We start from the raw sequence: 16715 nt of genomic DNA, 5'->3' as shown, positions 1-16715 counted from the left end.
ATGTCGTTTGTTGTCACGCCCGCCTCGGGCACCTCCGCATGTTTTCGGCATAGAACCGAACCTTCCCCCTCATTCTCCATAGGGGCTTTAGCGCCTGATTTAATTAGGAGCTGTGTCCGCCATCGCGGGGACTCAGTACTCTGACCTCGGCTACTGACCACGTCTTCTCGGCGTCCTCTGTGCTAAGAAGCTTTTCGCGGGAACGGTGATTTTCGGTTGCATAAAAGATGTAGTCAGTTGCTTAAGGGATGTGATCCCATTTGTACAGTAGCCAGTCAGATGTAGTTTTTAGAAAAAGTCATGTGTAGTTAAATTTTTTATTTTCTTTAATTCTTTAAAATTTGTTTTCCTTCGCGCATACGCGATTTCTCGGTGCGCGTCATCCTGATGTCGGTGCGAGACCCTTCGTGAGTCCCGAAATCTACACCCTGTTTGACAGGGTCCAAGTTTCTGGGGAGAGAAATTGCTCCCCGCATGATCTTCGGGACCTCCAGCTGATTTCCCCCCTTTAGAAGAGTGTTCCTCTCGGTCCGACGTCATCCTGGGAAGACCCGGGTGATATGAGCTATATATATATATTCCACTTGCATATAAGGAACCAAATTCATTAAAAAGATACCAGGGAGCAGTGCTTTAAGAACGTAATCCTCAAGAACATGTAAAATCAAGGAAACTAATAATATATGTAACCATTGGGAGTATCAAATTTTGGTGCAATACTTTAAAGTTTTGTTAATGTAATCATTTGTTTGTTAAGGTGTAATATGTATGGTTTTAAATAATGTTGGGGCGCCCCCCTTAACTTTGTTAATTACTAAGACCTTTATTATCATGTCGAAATAATGCTCAAACAAAACCTCTTAATAATAAACCAGGAAAACCTATAGACCAAATTATTTATATAGTGTATTTATTTATCATATACCTTCTTCTACATAACGATCCACGAACTCCCAAGTTACTAGTGTGCAGGGAGTGTAAATTTTGTCTTGTTCACCGCCTCGTGTCCCCTCTGGTAATTAACTTTAATTTTCTTAATATTTTGCCCAGCAGTTTCGAAGGTGTTTTTAATTAATTTAAAATAATATAATCTAAGGGCACGAGGGGCATTACAATTGGTAGCTGAGCGTGGTTTGGTCTATGGGCATACCTAAATAAAGTAGGCATACCTAAAATAAAATAAAAATTTAATTTAAAAAAATTAATTAATTTTTTTTTGTGAATCCAATTTTGTAATTTTAACATTGTAAACTGATCGCTGGTACACCCTGTAGTTATTTTGCATTTCTAATTTTAAATTATGATTGAGTTTTAATGTCCCATGCGGACTTTGTCTGCGTGCGGCGCGAGAAGTCGCGGCGTCCGGTCCGCTCGCGGGCCAGACAGCAGGCCGCGACAACACGGCCCTGTGCCTCCCGCACACCCCTCTGCCTCTGTCCGTCGTGACAGGCGACCTTGCGAGTGGCACAAGGATGTATACAGGTTGCCCAAGTCAAGCTGACAGTGGAAGTTCGCGCAGCGGTTTGAGTAGCACGGCGAAATTATACGCAAATAAGTTTGGGCACATACCCCCCCACCTTGAAAGTGTGACTTACTCCCCGTGCAATGGGGCTAGTTGGTATTTTATGTTAATATAGAAAGCCTTATGAGGTAATTAAAATTAAGATAGTTGTTAAGAGAGAGGAGATTATGGTGTACGTTTGAATCGTACATGTGTGTATGAATTTTTGTTTTAATTAGCAGTAAGTTACATCCGAGCAGTATGTTTAAGTCGGAGTTATTGCTGTCAGATGAGCTGACCTATGAGTTACAGCTACGCAATTTGCCCTCCAGTGGCAATGTGCAAGTCCTCAGAAAGAGACACAGAGCCGCCCTTAATGATGGTGTGCCCACTAGTATATCGAATTTGGATTTAGATGTAACTGAAGAATTCAACCTTGCTTGCGCCAAGTTTTATGATATTTCGGCTTTCGTAAGATACCTAGATGTTGAGGAAAATTTACCCAATGTCGAGCGACATATAGTCAGGCTAAAACATGTTACCCGATGCTTACAAAACCTGAAACAGTTTTCGGCAGACTTTCTCTATGAAATTTATATAAAAGAGATAAAACGATGTTTGCAACAGACGGCAGGTTTCCACACAAAATTAGTGGCGAGAGCAGCCTTTTTGGAAGACTCACGACGCAGTCAGCACTATGTGGCTGAGGCACAGGCTCTCGGCATAGATTGCCCCGCCTTTCCGGAAGGGGACTCACCTAGCTTGCCCCTGGGGGTAGAGCAACCTGACACGCGACAATCAGAAGTATGGTAAACATACAGGAGAGGGAAACAAGCAGATCGCCAGATGCAGCCCCTGGCTCTCAGCCACAGACATCGCTTCCAAATCAACCAATATTCATATCTACCACTCATTCAGAGCCGCTGGTGCATTTCACGACAGCGGCTACAAACATTACAACGGGTCACGTGACAACCCACCCCGTCACTAGCGTGACATTTTCACAGGGACTACCAACCTTGGCTCACCAAATGACACAACCATACCCATCAAACATGTTTTCCCGTATCCGACCGCTCAGGCCTATTTTAACCCTTATGCTCAATTTCAGCCACAGTTTCCTTCATGGCAAACCACCCCACTTCCGAGTGCTGGTATTCTGCAGCCGCCACTCACAACGCCCCAGCTCACTCCACCACAAATCAGCCCCTTGGGTGCGACTCGGGAACAGACTCAGTCGCACCCGATGTCACACCAGCCTTCACCTCAGCCGGCAGGAGCCGCGGCTCAGCCCCACGACTCAGTATTGCGGAGCACGACAGCCCCAGAAACTGGCTACAGTTTATACGGAAAAATCACCCATCCTGTAGAAAGGTTACTCAAGGATTTGCCAGAGGCGTCGGGTCTGGACGCACACAAACTGATCGATTTTCTTCGAGTGTTGTTAAAGCTACTGCAAAAGGGAGGGATTCCCAACAAATAATTTTTTGAAATTGTTTATCCGTACACCCAAGATCGCTTAAGTGAGCGGATCATGGCAGACATTGAGAATGACCTCACTTTCGACGAGTTTCATGAAGACGTGTTAAATTTTTGTATACCGAGTAGGCTACTCACAAACATCCGGTTGGAGTGGTTTAACTGCTTGTAACAGCGTAATGAAGCCTTGCCAAATTACGTGGCTGACATACGCGAAGCCAACCAGGTACTCAGGCTAAAGGTTTCCGAGAGAGAGGTCGTGAGTACTATTCTAGACGGTTTGAACCCAGCGGAGCGCTCGCGCTCAGTGTTCCAGGCACGCCCCCAAAATTATGCTGAGCTAGATAAACTTTGCTTACACGCCACAAACATAGAATACGCTGATTTTCAGCGAAATAAACAAGCCACATTCGCTAGTCAACAAGGTAGCAGCGCGGGAACGGAGCGCAGTAATTCACAATATAAGAATGAAGCACAGAAACATCAGGGCAATACATTTTTCTCTTCAAGGCCACAAGGTAGATATCAACAAAATTCACATTGTAATTTCTGTAAAAGAGACGGACATTCCCTGTCCCAGTGTTACCACAAAAACAACAAACAAAAATACGACACTCCAAAGAAACGCATAACGCGGTAGCCCGAACAACCTTATTTAGGGCCACCGAAAAATTCAAGTGTTAAATTTTTTTCTTATAATTGGGAAGTTAAACTTGCGCCAAGTAATGGCAGTACACAAGAAACATCATTACACAAAAACAATTATCATAAGAACAAGGAGCCCAGAAATAAAAGTAACAAGTGAGGTCGCAAACATAAAGAAAGGAAGCACAATAGCAGGAGAAATAGCAAAAATAAGGGAAATGGTAATTCAACGCACACATACTCATGTAGAACGTGTGCTAATCCTAGAAATAAGGGTAAGTGAAAGTGCCACCAAATTTTTGGCAATATTCCTACAGTAATTCCGTATGCAGTAAACGATTGGCGAACACACTGTACCGGTATTAATTGATACGGGATCAGCGCGCAGTCTGATTTCTGGGCAGTGGTTTAACAAGTTAAAACAAAGCAAATTAATTCTGAGTACTGAGACCACAAAGTTACAATGCTTCACAGCTTCAGAGCAGCCATGAAATATTAAGTTAGCAGTTGTAATCAAGGTGAAAATTTATTTATATTTATGGAATTTCCCATTTTTGGTGTCTGATCAACTTGCCACAGACCTAATCTACGGGTCTGATTTCATTGCCAAGACAGGTCTAATCATTAATCTTCAGGCAAAGAATTTTGTTTTCAAATTCAATATGGGTAATCCTATTCCTTGTGGGACCTCTGAGCAAATAGTTTCAGTTCCGGCCGAGCCAATGGCAGCCATCTTGGATCAGGGAAACACCATTTCACACGAGCACCTTAATACACAGCAGCGGGCCGCCATTGGTAAATTATGCAGCAGTTTTCCAGACGTCTTGACTAGTAAACTAGGTCGCACGAATTTAATCGAGTACCAAATTTAGTTAGCGGATAAAATACCAGTGAGATCTCACACTTATCAATTTTTAGGTCCTAAGATGCAATCGATGCACAATCATGTTCAGGAGCTTTTGGACAAAGGGGTAATCGAACCCTCAACCTCCGCCTACAGTTCCCCAGCTTTTCTGGTGCCTAAGGGCAAGGATCAACAACGATGTGTAATTGATTACAGAAAAGTTAATGAGAAAATAGTCGTACAAAACATACCTTTGCCAGACCTAAACACTGCTTTTCATTGGTTCAGTAAGGCCAAATATTTTAGTGTGTTTGATCTAAATTCTGCTTACCACCAAATTCCCCTTACTGCGGATTCAAAACCCATCACAGCCTTCTGTGTCCCTTGGAACTTGTACCAATACACAGTAGTACCTTTCGGACTGGCCACGGGAGCCCAAGTACTAACTCGACTCCTAGATCAGATACTAGGAGATATAAAATTCAAAACAGTGTACAACTATCTAGACGATGTCGTCGTATATTCAGAAACATTTGAAGAACACATCAAACATTTAGAGGAAGTCCTAAGTAGATTTCGTAAAGCAGGGTTAACAGTCAACACAAAAAAGGTTAAGTTTGCAGTCCAAAAACTGTCTTTTCTAGGACACTTTGTTTCTAGCAAGGGAGTCACTATTGATCCTTCACGTACACAAGCTATTCGTGATTTTCCGCCTCCTACAAACCCTAAGGGTATTTCACGTTTTATTGGCATGGCAAATTTTTACTCAAAATATATTCATAATTTCGCTGAGCACGCAGCACCACTAAATATGTTGCGTAAGAAAAACACACCTTTCACATGGGGTCCGGAACAAGAAAAAGCTTTTAATTTCCTGAAACAGGCGATTTCTTCCCCGCCTGTACTCCGCATGGCAGACTTCACCAAACCTTTCATTTTACAGACTGATGCGTCCAGTGTGGCTTTTGGCGCAGTACTATCACAGGAAGTCGAAGGCTGCAGACAGCCCATTGCGTTTGCGTCGCGGACACTTACCCACACCGAGAGGAAAGCCTCCTCTATCTACGAATTAGAATGCCTCGCCGTGGTATTTGGCATTGACAAATTCCGAGAATTTATAGAACACAGGGAATTTCTGTTAGAGACAGATAATCAGGCATTAGCCTGGCTTTTAGCACACCCGAAGCAACTAGCGAAACTCGGGCGGTGGATTGCAAAAATTTCCTCCTTGAAGTTCAAAATTCAGCACATTCGTGACACATAGAACATAGTAGCGGACACACTGTCTCGCATGTTCGAAAACCCAACTCAGACCCCGCCCGAAGGAACACCACTCTTATGTCAAGCCCTATTGACAGATTTTCCGTTGGCTTTTCAGGATTTACAGAGCCAGCAGGAAGCTGACCCCCACATTTCCAGTATTATTAACCTTTTTAGTTCAGGAATGGCGCCAAAATACTTTAGGATATCTAAGGGGCTGTTGCAAAAACGCACCCCCCCAATCAAAAACATACAAAATTGTGCTCCCACAAAATCTGCGTAGTATGATATTCCATTATTATCACACCTCGCCGGTGGGCGCACACCTTGGTATATTGTGCCGAATCAGTGCTACTTTAGGCACGAATTTTTTTATTTTCTTAGTTTTACAAAATTTTAATTTTTTTTATAACTTTAATTTTCCACTTTCGCCCGCTGCTTTCGCCCCATCCAAACTTGTTCGGTCGAGTGTACTGGCAGGTTAGCTTGTTGAGCAGTATAGTGCTCTCACCGCCGTTTCCCACCAAATTTGCTGGGTCTAGCCGACTACAGGGCTATCATCAGCAACGGTATCCACTGGTCGTCGCGTTTCGTCACGAGTTTAGCGCTACACGTGACGAAAGTAGCCGCCCTAAGCTTCCCATGGTCGCCTCCACCCCTTCTCGGAGGTGTGCTGAAGTTTGCGGTCTCTAACACGTTTTGGTGTCCTTTTTTCAAGCTCCGCCGCACGTCCCAACGTCTGGCCGGCGAACTCTCCCAGGGCAGGTCATTCACCGGACATACCCCCCACCCCGTCCTGGTCCACAGCGGTCATCGACCAGCCGCGGCAATGACCAACTTGAAGGCCAAAATCCCCCCCTTGCAAAATGGCGGCTACCAAGTGCCGCGATGGTCTCTGCGAGACTCCGATCCGCATGCCCACACCATCTATCGGCGAAAGGACGAACCAGCTGAGAGCGAGAGCGCACTACTAACCATCCTATCCCCACCAGGAGAAACAGTCGACCTCACACTCAGTCGATAGGTCGCAGGAGCCCTTTTTTTCTTTCGGAGCCCTTCGGAGCACTTCGGGTTTCCCGATCCCCTCCTCCAGAGGAACAGACGACTGGGCTTAATTTTAAGTTAGCGTCCTGGCGCCATTTCAGGGATTTTTAGGGCAGCTATCGTCCAGCGCGCATCTTCGCAACAGGTTGCAGTAACGACCAGCAGCTATCGTGATCTGCTTTCGGCAATAATGTAGTTGCTTTCTGAGCCAGGCCATGTCGCCTAGATTTTTTTTTAGTTTTTCTTCGTAGCTGCCCAAATAGTTAAGTTTAACTTTAGTTTTTTTGGTTTTCGTCATAATTATTTCTTCTATGGCTACCGCGAGCTCCCGCGCCGCGCGTCCCCGGATCACCCCCAGGGACAGCCACTATCTACTTCACCCTGCCAGCTAAGGTAAGCTGCACTTCGTCCCACACAAACCTGTTAGGTTGCCTTTTTTTGGGGCTTAACTTCGCCCGGCATAAACTGCCTGCTAACCAAGCTAATCCATGTGGATTATTGGTTATAGGCAGGGTTCCAGAATCCCAGAGGGTTCCAGAATCCCAGAGTACTCAAGAATTCCAGAGTGCTTCAAGGACCCCAGACCAGTTCAAGATGGCGGCCCAGTTCCGGCGCCAGATTTTGGACCTCAAAATGTAACTCGTGAGCCTCTATAACGGAGTCTCCCCACATCTTTCGGCACCCCTCAAAAAGAAGTGAAGAACAGCTTTATAACTCCGCCAGTTTTAGGACGTTTTCCTTATTATTATAAAATATTGTATTTTAAACACATATATTTGTTTTATAAGTCTGCGAGCTCAATGTTCCTAAACAGTTGAACTTAGTATAGCATGATATGGTGATCCCTCCCGCCCCCCCCCCCCCCCTTTTTTTCTATTTTATTCGTTAGTGTACTCAATGTAATGTATCAAAAATAAGAATCTAACATTGTTACCAGTTTTGTTTGTAATGGCTGTAATGCCGTAAGATATTTTCAAATGTAAGAAACCGGCAATGAAAAGATACTAAACTACTAATCAACAGTAAAAGCCTCTAATGAAACCAAACCATACGATTGTTTTCATTTGCTGCTACTTGAAACCACAATCCACGTAACCTTTGCTACTGTCAGAGAGGTTAATTTTAAATTGTGTTTGTAAGTGGGCTGTGCCCCTCTGGCAAGTCCTTTTAGAAAATTAGCCTGACGCTTCCACCGGACATTTATTATTAATAATTATGGTTTTATCCTGAGCACAGCACCACGATTACAATTTGGTAGCAGTTAGCATGGTTACGGTTACAATTTGGTAGCAGTTTGTGTGGTTATGGTTACTCTTAAATTGTTAACTGTATTTTGGTTTATTTATGAGAATGGTTTAATTTTATTTGGTATAAATTTTTTTTTTTTGTTTGTCACTAAGACTTTCGTTATACAGTATTATTGTAAGTCCTAAAACTGGCTTAACTTTTTACTAGTAAGTTTATAAGTTAAAATTTCAGTTAACTTCCAGCGACGTCTTTCTCACGCGGCCCGAGGTCGCCCGCGAGCGTCGGACCCCCAGCTGTGAGCTTATCTTGAGGACGTGTCCCAGCCACCCCTCCCCCGTCCCTGCGCGCCGCTTATCTCTCACGGCGCACGTTCGTGGTGTCGTCTTCAGTTCACCGCCCTGTGCGTCCTGCACGACCTTCGCAGACCACTGTCCGCCCGCCGTGGCCTTGTTCTTTTCTTTTCTCGAGCAGCAGAAGTACCAAATTAATGTTGACTAAACTAATATATTTTTCATTTTTTTGGGCACATACTTCCCGACCTGCTGTGGCACTGATGATATTATTAAACTTAGCTAATTTAAGAGTGTCTTATGTATAGAGTTTAAGGTAATTTTAAACAATAAGTTTAAGTTCTACATGGGTTAGTTTTGAACTACCCACACCAAAAATTTAGTTTATTTGTTTTGTATTTGTAAGATTGTACCAACTTCAAAAAAAAAACTAAATTGCAATCATGCCCACCCCGGAGTACCTCCTCTGTGACGAGCTAACATACGAACTCAAGTTTCGAGGCTTATCAGACCTCGGCGACTTGGCCACACTCCGGAAAAGACTCCGAGCTGCTTGCGCCGAGGAAATACAACCACACATTACGCACCTCACAAACCTAGACCCGTTGAGTGAGTTAAATTGTGTTTGTAGCAAGTTCTATGACCTACACAGCTACAAATGCTCCAAATGCTCCAATCGGCCTCCAAATGCTTGACAGTTCCAAATGACTCCAACAGCTCCAAATGCTCCAAATGGCTCCAACAGCTCCAATTGCTCCAAATGGCTCCAACAGCTCCAAATGCTCCAAAAGGCTCCAACAGCTCCAATTGCTCCAAATGGTTCCAACAGCTCCAAATGCTCCAAATGGCTCCAACAGCTCCAAATGTACAATATTCATTGTCTCCAATTTTCGTTGGCTACAATTTCCGTAGACTCCAATATTCGTTGGCTCCAATATTCGTTGTCTACAATATTCATTGGCTGCAATTTTCGTTGGCTCCAATATTCGTTGACTCCAATATTCGTTGGCTCCAATAATCATTGGCTCCAATATTCATTGGCTCCAATATTCATGGGCTCCAATATCAATTGGCTCCAATTGCTCCAAATGGCTCCAACAGCTCCAAATGCTCCAAATGGCTCCAACAGCTCCAAATGGCTCCAAATGCTCCAATCAGCCCCCAAATGCTTGACAGCTCCAAATGCTCCTAATGGCTCCAACAGCTCCAAAAGGCTCCACAGCTCCAATTGCTCCAAATGGCTCCAACAGCTCCAAATGCTCCAAATGGCTCCAACATCTCCAAATGGCTCCAAATGCTCCAATCGGCCACCAAATGCTTGACAGCTCCAAATGACTCAAACAGCTCCAAATGCTCCAAATGCTCCAAATGGCTCCAACTGCTCCAAATGTTCAATATTCATTGTCTCCAATATTCGTTGGCTACAATTTTCGTAGGCTCCAATATTCGTTGGCTACAATATTTTTTGTCTCCAATATTCATTGGCACCAATTTTCGTTGGCTCCAATATTCGTTGACTCCAATATTCGTTGGCTCCAATAATCATTGGCTCTAATATTCATTGGCTCCAATATTCATGGGCTCCAACATCAATTGGCTCCAATTGCTCCAAATGCTCCAACAGGCTCCAAAAGGCTCCATCAGTCTTTTGGCTCCAACAGTCTTTTGGCTCCAATATTCGTTGGCACCAATATTCATTGGCTCCATTATTCATTGACTCCAATATTCATTGGCTCCAATATTCATTGACTCCAATATTCATGGACTCCAATATTCATTGACTCCAATATTCATTGGCTCCAATAGTCATTGGCTCCAATAGACATTGGCTCCAATAGACATTGACTCCAATAGTCATTGGCTCCAATATTCATTGGCTCCAACAGTCTTTTGGCTCCAAAAGTCATTGGCTCCAACAGTATTTTGGCTCCAAAAGTCATTGGCTTCTAAAGTCATAGGCTCCAACTGCTTTTTGTCTCGTCAGCACCAAATATATTTGGCTAGAATGCTACGAGGTCCCAAGACATCATGTCTACGCGACTACAAGACATGTGGTTACAAGACTACGTGACTACGAATCTTCAAGTTTACAAGACTGCGAGGCTACAGATCTACGAATCCTCTAGAAAACGAGTTTACGTGACTGCGAGGATAGAGGTCTACAAGTCTGCATGAGTACTTGTCTACGAAGCTACTCGTCTACAAAACTCCAGTTGCCGCATCTGTCTTCGAAGGAATTTTCTCTTTTGCTCCAACTGCTCCATCAGCATTATGTTATAAGATTACAAGGCTGCTTGCTTACGTAGCTTCAAGTCTACGAGACTACGACCCATGAGGTTACGAGACTATGAGATAACATGTCTTCAAGGTTACGTGATCGCGAGGCTATAGGACTACGAAGCTTCCAAAACGCATGGTCACGAGACTGCATGACTAATTGGCCGCGTGGCTACGAAACGTCATGTCTCTAACTGACTACAATAGCACTATTCAATGGTGAGAGTTAATTTATCTCATGCAAAGGTACTTGGTGCAAGTAGTTCCGCTTTTCAACACCTGATGACGTAACGTGTTGCTTGCAGGTAAATAATATTTATTTCCTTTATGCGGGATGCGGGATGCTCACTATCAATCGCATAAGAAGGGTGGCTTCGATAGTCTCCAAGGAGAAGGAAGTTCATCCTTCCTGCTAGTGCTTCTCAGATTTCTCACAGCCTGCCATCTTGGAATGCAACGTCACGGCGGACTACTTGGATGGGTGTGACCTTGACCTTTGACCGAAACCGCAGGATTGATCGCAAGCACACGGATTAACCATATAAATATTGATAAGAATAATCAGGAGCACACGGAGAAAACCATCGTAAAATTGGCAAGAATAATCAGGAGCACACGGAGAAAACCACCAAAATATTGACAAGAATAATCAGAAGCACACGGAGAAAAACGACACACGTTTTCTTTGATATCATAAAATTACAGGAAAAAAAATATTTAATAAATAACAAATAAATTAATAAAAAATTTAAAATGGCAAAAAAATACAAAAAATACATAAAATTCTGGCTTGTACTAGAACTATATCTTTGCTCAACAATGAAAAGTTCACAAGCTAGCAGAATCTGTTGATGTATTTTTTGTATTTTTTTGCCATTTTAAATTTTTTATTAATTTATTTGTTATTTATTAAATATGTTTTTCCTGTAATTTTATGATATCAAAGAAAACGTGTGTCGTTTTTCTCCGTGTGCTTCTGATTATTCTTGTCAATATTTTGGTGGTTTTCTCCGTGTGCTCCTGATTATTCTTGCCAATTTTATGATGGTTTTCTCCGTGTGCTCCTGATTATTCTTATCAATATTTTGATGGTTAATCCGTGTGCTTGCGATCAATCCTGCGGTTTCGGTCAAAGGTCAAGGTCACACCCATCCAAGATGTCCGCCGTGACGTTGCATTCCAAGATTGCGGGCCGTGAGAAATCTGAGAAGCACTAGCAGGAAGGATGAACTTCCTTCTCCTTGGAGACTATCGAAGCCATCCTTCTTATGCGATCGATAGTGAGCATTCCGCATCCCGCATAAAATAAATAAATATTATTTACCTGCAAGCAACACATGGCGTCATCTGTTGTTGAAAAACAGAACAGTAGTATAGTTTGGTTCCTCTTGGCACAGGGTCCAGGGTCCGGTGCCGAGTGGTGAGCCACATCTCTGAATGTGACATCACGGCGGCCATCTTGGATGACCGTGACCTTTACTTTGACCATGGTGGCCATATTGGATCTGCCATCTTGGATCCGCCATCTTTAAATCGAGCGCCGCACTCACTCTTGATGAAATTTTGGTCTGGCCGCCATATTGATTTTTTTATGTTTCACTGGAGGCCACCATCTTGGATACCGACTTCTTTGTTTCTGCTGTTTGTTCCTAGAGAGCGACAGCATTGCTCTGTCTCATCACATAAGGTCGATGTTCCATTACCTACCATAGCTATTATGGTCCTTATCGAAATATTAAATTAAAAATTTATGCAAAATACATAGGAAGCGCTTTGATTCGATCCATCGCAGCTCTGATCTCTAGGTTGTATAACATACGCCTTTAACCGCACAGCCATCGAGACATTTACCAGACTGAGAATTAAATATAGTATATATAATAATAACATGCATATATTTAATTTTTTTAGTTTGAAGTAATAATATCATCAGCTGTTTGAGACAGAACCACCATCTTGTATTAAGACGTAACTGTTGCTTTTTTCGTTACGACTGCCATCTTGTAAATCCGTAATTTCAGTGCTGAAATTCCGAAAAAAATTCCAAAAAATGGCCTACTTCAAATTGTTAGTTAAATAAACGATTTGTGTCCTAGGTTCGATTCCCGGCGAGAGTAAACCAGTAATTTATAATTATATATTTAAGAAATTCTCAAAAAAAGTAATAAAAATGTCATGCCACACACGTCGTTTTGAATTATGTCACCACTGTATCAATTATCGTTACAGACTCTATCTTGATAATCTTTATTTATTATCCTATTTTAATGAAACAAAGTTCAAAATTCATCAAAAAATAACTTACTAGTATACTGTTTGATTAGATCGATTCCCGTCCTTGGTTCGAAACCGGTAAGATCAAAAAAACAAAAAAAACAAAAACGACAGATGTAAGTCCACACTAGCCACCTTTACTGACCTCCCTCCACCAAAAACAAGGGATATATCGTCAGCTGGTATAACATCATGTTCGCCATCTTGTCTTCGTCTGCAGGAGACCAAAATATTGTTTTCGTCTGCTAGAGTGTGCCACAATCATGTTAGTGTGATTTTCTGTTCACCATACTGTTGACCTTGACCTTGAAATTTAATCTTGAAATTTGACATTGACCTTGAAATTTGACCTTGACCTTGAAATTTGACCTTGACCTTGAAATTTGACCTTGAAATTTGACAATGAATTAGAAATTTGACCTTGTTCTTGAAGACCATCATGGACCCGACATTTTATGTTCAGTACATGCTATCAGGAGCTACCACCTGCTAGAGGGCATTGCCACCATCTTGTTTTCGTCTGCTGGAGGACACCATCTTGTGTGGCTACTCGTCTTACCATCATTAACATCATTACCATCATGCTTGTTTTATTCTAACCTGCTAGAGTGCAGTTATCATTTATTATTACTGCGGTGCCCGCCAACTGGAAATTTGGGTGCCATATTGTAATCATGTAATTATTTAGCTAGAAATGCGGGGAAAATTCCAAAAGTCACCGAAATAATCGCTTATTAATTTACATATTGAATCGATGGATTCCTGTCCTCGGTGCAATTCTTGACCAGTGACAGGTGTAACTAAATATTAAATATATTTAATATTTTTTTTTTCCATTACCTTACGTGGAATTTATTAATCATTCACTCTACGAAAAACAACTCAAGTTAATATACCTGACCATCTTAAAAAAACAGTGCCGCTATGCATTACATGAAAGTCTAGTTTTTTGATACTTAGATTAACCTTTAAAATGTTCATGGACAAAACCATCCATACATATACACCAAGCGTCTTCGGACCGCAAGACCGGGTCATGAACAATGTCAGACATATTGACCATGAACACAGTACACACAGCAAAACGGAATGCACACACAGTACACACACCAAAAAAGAATGTACACACAGTACACGCAGGAAAATGGAATGTACCACAGTACACCGAGGAAAAAACGGAATGCACACACAGGAAACGGAATGAATACATGGTACACACAGGAAAGGGAAAGTACACACAGGAAACGGAATGATCACACATATAGTAGCCGAAACACAGGCTTAGTTGGAAATCAGAATACAAGAAATAAAACATATTTTTTTAAATATAAATAATTCATTTATTTTTCAATAGTTCACACATGACAGTTAAACAAATGATTATTGTTTGTAGCCATTTTCCACAGTTCTTTAAGTATGGACGATACTTCGTCGATATGTGAGTAGTTTCCTCTACGAACAGATGCCTTTAACAGTCTTGGCCAGTCAACCAATATGTTTGATTCTTTCCATGATGTGTAATCAATCTCTTCTGCCACCATCTTCCTTGCATGTTTATAATAAATATTATTATCTCTGGTGTCTTCCGTTTTAACACAATCCTCAGGGTAACTTTCATTATCGAGCCAGTGATCATCACAAGCTTGATCAGATTTATTTATTATAACACGTCGTTTCCATCGTTTCGGTTTCAGTACTCCATCACAGTCTTCGATCTTGCCTGCTTTAGGTGCTTCAGCACAGTCTTCGATCACGTCGCCAGCTTCAGGGTCACTGTAGCAATCACCGTAGAAGGCATCGTCTTCACCCAGATTACCGTAAGAACTCGATATCGTTGATGTCGAAGATTTCTTCATCGTCTTCATGCTTCCTTTTTAGATTTCCATCATTTTTACAAAGTATGGAGGATAGTAGTGTGCAAATGTATTTTCTGGCCCAGGCGTCAGGCGGTGGAGCCGGGAGCCGAGTCACCATTTTGGGTGTGAAGTCATGGCGGCCATCTTGGACTCAAAAATTCCTCTAAATTCCTCAAAAATGACTTATAATGACTCAAAAATTCCGTTTTGTGAAAAAATTTCTCGTTTTCTTCCACAAAAATTCGAAAATTAGGATTTCTTAAAACCACAAAAGTCGTTTTGCCTTAGAAACCACGAAATTCCTAAAAACGGCTTAAGAATCCATGTCTACAGCCTCCAATAAGACACATTTTTTGGAATATGGATTCCATTACCGCCATCTTAGATTATGTCGTCACCGTTGCAATTTCCGTTACGGCCGCCATCTTTAAAATCCGTAATTTTTATGTTAGCAAATCGGGAAAATTTTTAAAAATCATAAAAAAAATTTATTAATCGAATTAAGTAATAAAAATCTTAAAAAACACTGTTGCACTTACTATTACGTTTGCCATCTTGGATTATATAAATGTTACATGTTTCGTTAAGCCCGCCATCTTGGTTGAGTACTATGTCATCGTTACACTTTATGTTACGACCGTCATATTGGATCCTATTAATGTTGCATGTTTCATTACGGCTGCCATCTTGAAAATCTTTATTTATTATCCGATTTTAATGAAAAAAAGTTCAAAATTCATCAAAAAATTAACTTATTAGAATTCTGATTGATTATATCGGTTCCCGTCCTTAGTTAGAAACCGGTGAGGGCAAAAAAACAAAAAAACAAAAAACAACAGATCCTTCCCCACAGAAGCCACCTACAGACTGACCCCCACCACTTGTTTCATGGCATATATATCATCACCTAGTATGACTTAATGTCCGCCATCTTGTCTTTATCCGCTGGAGACCGTCATCTGGTTTTCGTCTGCTAGAGTGTGCTGGCGACATGTTAGTATAATTTTCTGTTCACCATAGCTTTAACCTCGTCTGTTGGCATTGAACTTTGTCATTGACCTTGAACTTTTGTTAGACCTTGAACTTTGACCTTGACCTTGAAATTAGACCTTGACCTTGCAATGGTGACGACATAATCCAATATGGCGGTCAGGGAAGCCTTATTCCCTAAAAATGTCTAATCAGAGGCTGTAGACATGGATTCTTAAGCCGTTTTTAGGAATTTCGTGGTTTCTAAGAAAAAACGACTTTTGTGGTTTTTCGAAATCATAATTTTCGAATTTTTGTAGAAGAAAACGAGAAATATTTCCTCAAAACGAAAGTTTTGAGTCATTTTGAGGAATTTTTGAGTCCAAGATGGCCGCAGTGACGTCACAATCCAAGATGGTGGCTCGGCTCCCGGCTCCACCGCCTGACGCCTGGGCCAGAAAATACATTTGCACACTACTGAGGATCTACTGAATATGGACATGGATGTATTTTCACTTTTCACGGTGTTGTTACTTCCATTAGTTTCAGTCTTCCCGAAGCCATCTGCATCATTTTATTATATGTTCTTCGTCACGATCGGGTGAGCTAATACCATCACGCTCAGGACAAGGAAAATTATTGTTGTAATGCAGATCGATCATCTTTAGTCTAGTAGTTCCATCGAAGTAATCTATGCCGTAAGTAGGCTTGACTTTACATGTTCTACCATGCCTTTTTAAGCTGTCAATTCGTGTTAACAATCTGCTACACCGATTACAACTTAATATTATGCGTAGTGGGTTTTTAACACAATCATTCTTCTCATGACGTCTAGCATTCCTTCTCGGGACAAAATCCTTGCTACAGTATCTACAGCAGCTGCATTCCGATTCAAATGCAGATAACAAACCATGAACTAATGTTAGATTCAAAACTAGAAGTTTAAATTGAAACGATTTCTTAAATAGAAATTTTTAAAGATTTCGTCAGCGAGATTTAATTTATCTCATGCATAGGTACTTGTTGCA

The sequence above is a fragment of the Bacillus rossius genome, chromosome 6 (genome assembly GCF_032445375.1).
Source record: "Bacillus rossius redtenbacheri isolate Brsri chromosome 6, Brsri_v3, whole genome shotgun sequence".
NCBI lineage: Eukaryota > Metazoa > Arthropoda > Insecta > Phasmatodea > Bacillidae > Bacillus > Bacillus rossius.
Note: the sequence above shows the minus strand (reverse complement) of the source record.